Here is a 7,237-nt window from a genome sequence, read left to right on the forward strand (position 1 = left end):
TAGCCAGAGATGTAGCTTCGACCCCCTATCAGAGGTCAATGAAGGAAAAAAATTCCTTCCGTTGCCGGCTAATTATTGTCGCCGAGCATAATTTTACACGAGCATAATTTTATGCTCATTTATGACATGACAGTTTGTCATGCATCATTTCAATAAATTGCAAAATTTGATATATGAATAATTTGACTGAAAGTCAAATTATCAAACAAATTTAATAATTGATTGCAAAGTAATAATATTTAATCGTAATGAAATAAAATTAAATAAAATTATAAAAATATATAAAATAAAATTAATAAATAATATAGGATTTATATAGGTAATTTATATTAAAATAAAATGAATAAAAGACTGAAAATCAAATTATTCAAATTATATGACACATAAATGTTCTATTAATTTATTTTAATATAAATTACATATTATTATAAATATTGTATATTATTATAAGATTAAATATTTTTACTTCAAACAATGATTAAATTTGATTGATAACTTGGCATTAGATTGACTAAAGTAAAATTATATTAAAATGATGCGTGACAAACTGTCTAAGCTTTCATTGCTATGATAAAAAAGATGAATGGGCTATAAAAAATTATGACAAAATTGGCGCAACATCACAATAATTATCAATATTTCATATAAGAAATAAAGTTAGTCTTCTACATTAAATAAATTAAATAAAATTTCTATTGAAAAAAATATTTTATATTTTTTTCATTTTTTTTTGTTTTAATTTATATTTTAAATTATATTTCTAATGTGTTTTAATATATATTTAAAAAGTCTATTAAAAGTTATTTGATTGCGTTTATTCTAGCCCATCCATTTTGAGGCAACGGATTTATCTACAATCTACATTTGCATCTACAATATCTACGGATCCGTCACCTCAAAATAAAATAAAATTTATTACTCACCGGCACTGATGCGCAACAGCGGAGATTTGGTCTTGAGGCTACGTTGTCTGCAACACACAAATATAAAATTCAAATTATAGCAACGTTTAAAATAATTAATATTTCAAAAAATTATTATTGTACGCATCGAATTTTATATCCGATAATAATAAGAAGGTATATAAATATGAAATAATTTTATAAATTTTAAAAAAGAAAACTATTTTTTTTAAATAAAAACTTTTATAGTATGAGTCTCTCTTGCTTAAACTATTCAAATAATGATCAAATTAAATTAATGCATGTACGGGAATTATAATAATTAATATACAAATAATAATACTCACCCTTGGGTTGCTCCGCTGATGCAAGATGCCTCTCCTAGGCCTCCTCCTCCTCTCAGGTTGATTCACACGCGCGATACTTTAAACGGTACTCCCGCACTTTTATTAATAGATACTTCCGCCCTTGTATACGCGATATTTTCAACGACACTCCCGCACTTTCAAACTTCGGCACAATCGAAACCTATTTCACGCGAGAATCGTACTACGAGTCGACAAGTTCTACTTTATTGCTCGAGCGTTACTGTCTGAATGATAATAAGGCTATAAGTCGTAAGACGTTAACAATAGCGCGCTAATGTTTACATCGCCAAGGCCGAATACAATGTTATTGTTTCGCGGCCGAAAATATGTTGCGTACTGTGACGTATATACGGTGTCGAATATTAAATAATACAAGTATTTTAAATTATAGATTAATTATTTAATAAACGATTTATATATCATGGAGCTTATTATTATATTAATCATTATTCGAACCTGCGATTTGACTATTTTATTACGCGTTCTCAAGCCGAATTTAAATTATCAAAAAAATCGAATAACGATAAAATATGAAATATAATTAGAAATCAAGTATTTTTAAAGAAATAATTATTGTTTATAAAGAGAAATATTAAGTTATATAAGTATTTTAAATTATAGATCAATTATTTGTTAAACGATTAATGTATCAGGAAGCTTATCGTTATGTTAATTACTCGATCTTGCGATTCGACTATTTTATTGCGCGTTTTTAATCCGAATCATATTTAAATCATATTTAAAAAAATCAAACGATAAAGCATCGGACGAAATTGAACTTAAAGTATCTTTTAAGAAATAATTATATATATTTAAATAGGAAGAGAAAGATCGTAATAGAACAATAATTTAAAATTTTATTCCTATCATTTCGATTTTTGATTATATGTGTATATATCACGCGCGAAATACGCGCTTCGAGATTAATCATTGCGATATAATAACGTATTATTTATGGTATTATGTAAAAGATAATTAATATTTATTATATTAAATTATTTTCCGATATTTAACACGATCGTATTTAAAAAAGGAATTTGATGGAGTGCCTCGCGCTCTACTTCCGTACTGTTCGAGTATCGCGATTCGAATGATAACACGAAAGGAAAGGAATTCTCACCCCACTACAGTTCTATTCATGTATCTCTAAATGAAATAATAACAAAGTCGTGATACGTAAACAATAGCGCGCAATGTTTATGTCGCCAAGGCCGAACACCATATTAGAAGTATTGTTAATTCGTTGTCGAAATATTTTACGTATTATAAAATATATATCCGAAATATTAAGTTATATAAGTATTTTAAATTATAGATCAATTATTTGTTAAACGATTAATGTATCAGGAAGCTTATCGTTATGTTAATTACTCGATCTTGCGATTCGACTATTTTATTGCGCGTTTTTAATCCGAATCATATTTAAATCATATTTAAAAAATCAAACGATAAAGCATCGGACGAAATTGAATTTAAAGTATCTTTTAAGAAATAATTATATATATTTAAATAGGAAGAGAAAGATCGTAATAGAACAATAATTTACAATTTTATTCCTATCATTTCGATTTTTGATTATATGTGTATATATCACGCGCGAAATACGCGCTTCGAGATTAATCATTGCGATATAATAACGTATTATTTAAGGTATTATGTAAAAGATAATTAATATTTATTATATTAAATTATTTTCCGATATTTAACACGATCGTGTTTAAAAAAGGAATTGATGGAGTGTCTCGCGTTCTACTTCCTTACTATTCGAGTGTCGCCGTGAGACTAATAAAACCGTAAGCCATAACATGTTAACAATAGCGCGCTAATGTTTACATCGTCAAGATCGTGTACCATGTTATGTTTTGATTATTCGTTGCCGAAATATTTTCCGTACTATGACGTAAATACAAACGGAATATTAAATTATACATGTATTTTAAATTATAAATCAATTATTAAATTATCAATTAATATATTACGCAGTTTATTAAATCGATACTGGCAATATTGTTATCTCTTTTTTGCGATGCTAATTGATTATCTCGACATTACTTTTATATCAATAAAAGTGTGCCATAAGTGAGCGACACATTTGATAGTTTAAATATTAAGCGGGTGTGTAATTTTTATTTAATTTATTTTGAAAAAGTGGAAAACTAGAATTAATATGTAAGTAATTATATACACATACGCACATAAAATAAATGGCGCGCGCGTTTATAGTATTCTAGTAATTTAAAAAATGAAAAAATCTGCCAAACAATATAAAACGCTCAATCAATTTTTATTCTGCAAACAAGTACAGTTAATTTTCAGTGCTATTTTTTAACAGACTACTACATCGCCATGGCCCAATGCTATTTTAATCGAGAGATGAAGAAATTCAAGCGAAGTAGAAATTCGAGCTATAAAAATAAGCTACTCTATCAACACACTTTCAACTTTGTGCTGGGTAGTAAAAAAAAAAAAAGCCACAAAACGCCTCTTCCTGCTTCATTGAGTCAAGCCTTGGAACAACGGTTCTTCAAACTTTCTGTCTTGACAGTGTACGGCAGCCGGTTGGCTACTCAACCGACTCGGCGACGAAAAGGCCAAACGAAAAGTGACATATATACGAAAGCGTAAAGTATAAAGGCCCTATTACTGGGTCAGCAACAACAGCCACATGGCGCACACGCGCATCTGGGGATATCTATATCCGCGTGCACGTATATATACTTGCAGGAAACGTGCCATTATGACAATGTACGTCGACGGGACGTGCTGACAGCCGGCTGAGCTGACCTTACGTAACTTGTGTGCGGTTTGGGGCCACTTGACTTTCGTGTCATTAACCTTACCTTACGGGCGTAATGTCTACCCGTCGACGATATTTCGTTAGAAACTCAGAGCGCGTGAGTTTCTCTTATGTAAGCGCGCGATGCGCGCTGGTCTTTCGCTTTTGCGAGCCGCGCGATGCTTCGCGAATTTTATTATCTCGCTCGCTATGTTTGCGCGAGTAAACTCGGTACGGGGTTGAACGAGGTTGCGCAGTACTTCGCGACATGGAAAATCTATAAACTAATTTATATATAAATCTTACACGGTTCTGAAATCTTGATTATTTTTTAAAAATTGCCGAGATTTTATTGGTAAAAATATCACTTTGGACAAAAGTCAGCCGCCAACTGATATTGTATAATATTCCGGGAATATGAATAATTTATTAATTTTAAAATTATTAATCGAGAATTTATGAAATTTCTCGTGCAAATAACCTGACAATTTCTTGGCAACACTTCTTTTTCTAATTGGGCGCTATTATAAAGCCTTCTCTTTAATCACTCGGTCAACCAGCGGTATTGTGATCTATTCGTGACTATTTTTAGCTACAGTCTCGCGAACTGCCTGGTTGTATAAATTGGAAAAAAAAAAGCGTACTACCAAATGCGAGAGAATACCGAACGGACCAGTGGAAGAGAAAGCTAGGCCCAGCTCCAGTCCTCTTTCGTAGGCCCCGAGCAAAAGTCCTCGAAATATTGAGCGGCAGGAAGGGATGAGCGCGCGATCACAGAGATCAGAGTCGAAGGCCGATGGTGCAGCTGAGGAACCAGAAGTTTTTTTACTCATCTTTAAGAATCCGGTTCTCGAGGCTGCACTTTTCAGACGAAATTTTTCGCGGGAACCATCGATGAAGAATTTGACTTCTTGAAATATACCAACTTCGAGATCTCTCTCCCCCCCTCTCTCTCTCTCTCTCTCTCTCTCTCTCTGTCACTCTCTCTCTTTTCAGAATCTGAAATAAGTTTCCTTACATAATAAGCAATGCGATTGAATTGTTAGGGATAAATCAGTCATTGGATCGATTATCTCAACTGCAAAACATCTTTATTTCATAGAAAAAAAAAAAAAGAAACATTAAATAACACAGGTCGACGGGGTGAACACAATGCGGCATTCTGCAACTCATGCGTGCTACGTGCTAAGATTAATTAACGCCCCTATCTCGAATAACTCGGGCGAAGAAGATTACTCTGCGCGCGGGGCGTATCGGATCCCGGATATCCTGGAAGCGATCCGGTCAGTCGTCGAATAAAAATGAGTAGCGGTACTTTAGGATTTTCCGAACTTTCAAGTTTCCTCTATACCTCTCGGGGAGAGGAACGACGGGATCGGCGTACACGCCGCGCGCTCATTGCCGTTTCTAGGATGCACACAGCCTGGGTGATACCTTTGGGAAATCGGATTGAGACGACGTGTCACAATGAATTCGTCGACCGTACCATCCCGGATCTCTTGGATATTCACAGCCTCAGCCCGCGCTCGCGCCCGAACGAAAGCGGATAGGCGATCATCCGCTCGTTTCGGGTCGATATGTTTCGTTCAGTCTATCTATTTCCGAACGATCGCCGGTCGCATGTCGCAACGGCGGATGTCTTCACGGCGACTTTCACGAAAATCGCTCTCGGCCGATTCACATCGGCGTCGACGCCGACGCACATTCCGCTCGTTTTAATCGCTAGAAAAATCAACGAAATCGTGCATGCGATATTGGCGCGAGTGATCTCGGGTACAAGGGCAGTCTCGCATTCTCGTCAAACGGCACGTCGACCAGCTATGTATCATTAAATATACGCATACAGCACACACGCTAAACGCACGCTCAAATGGATAATCTATTTACATACGCGGATTGTTATTTCTCTTTCGCTCGCTCGCTCTCTCTCTCTCTCTCTCTCTCTCTCTCTCTCTCTCTCTCTCTCTCTCTCTCTCTCTCATTGTCTTTTTCTCTCCACTATTTTTTTCTATCTTAATAGCGGATTGTTATCGTTATCGTAGACGAAAGAGGGGCATCGAGCCGCCATCCTCGTTCGTCCGCGGAGATCTATGGCGAATCGACGGTATTAAAATCGGAGTGACGTACTAAACAATGAATGACAAAGCGCGATGATTGAGATATCTCTGAGATATCTCTGATTAGAAACGGCGTATATTGAAACGGGATTAACGTTGCTCGTTTACTCGCAAAATAGCTATCGATATACGATCGAAAACGCGTCGATCTCGCCGAGCTTTAGAGTCTAAGCGTTAATAAATACGAGGCCTGGGATGGAAGGGGAAACGGGGCAGAGTAAAGTAATACAACATTCGCAAAGTAATAAATACTCATGGAGACTAATCGGAGTGGGTGAGGCGGTAAGTGAGGAGGTAGGGAGAGATGATTCGAACCGTAGGCTCCTTTTGTACTCTAAACCTTACCCGAGGAGGATTTCCGTTTTTCTTTCATCCGATCAATTTTTGTTTACGTTATCTTCTAAAAAAGTTATTCACTAATTCATTATTCTTATATGATCCCGGCGCCAATATAATTATTGTGATATTTCGATGATGCTTGCAGTGGCGTAGCTAATATAATTTTTTTTCTTTTTTTTTCTTTTTTTCGAGTGGGCACTTTCTTTGGATCAATTTTTTTTTTAATTTTGTATAGTGAAAAGAAGCCACGCTTCTGATATGGCGATGTCAACGGAATTGATAAAAAAAAAAATAAATAAATGAGATATGGAGATATCTTTAAAAGGCCTGGATTTTATAGAAAATGTGATAAAAAATTGTGACGAAGTATAAAACAAAAATGCGATAAAAAAATATATTTGTTAGTAATGACGGATGAATTTAATGATTGGAGGAATGGAGTGATATATCTCGGCGTATCAAATTCAACGGCGGGAGCAACGAAATACGCTTGAGAATCTTCTTTTCTCTACATCTAACTTACTGTGATTCTCTCTTATCTACTAACAAAATTATTTAGTAACTTTTCACAATCTACCAATTTTTTTTTTTTTTCGGAAGATCATCAATTCGCTTCAAATTATATACTAGGAAAAACTATTTTATATATCGGAAGACGATCGATTATGTAACGCACACATTTCTGGGAAGAAATTCTAGTTTCTAAAAACTCGAATATATATATATATATATATA

This window comes from Cataglyphis hispanica, chromosome 9, assembly GCF_021464435.1.
Source record: "Cataglyphis hispanica isolate Lineage 1 chromosome 9, ULB_Chis1_1.0, whole genome shotgun sequence".
NCBI classification, from domain to species: domain Eukaryota; kingdom Metazoa; phylum Arthropoda; class Insecta; order Hymenoptera; family Formicidae; genus Cataglyphis; species Cataglyphis hispanica.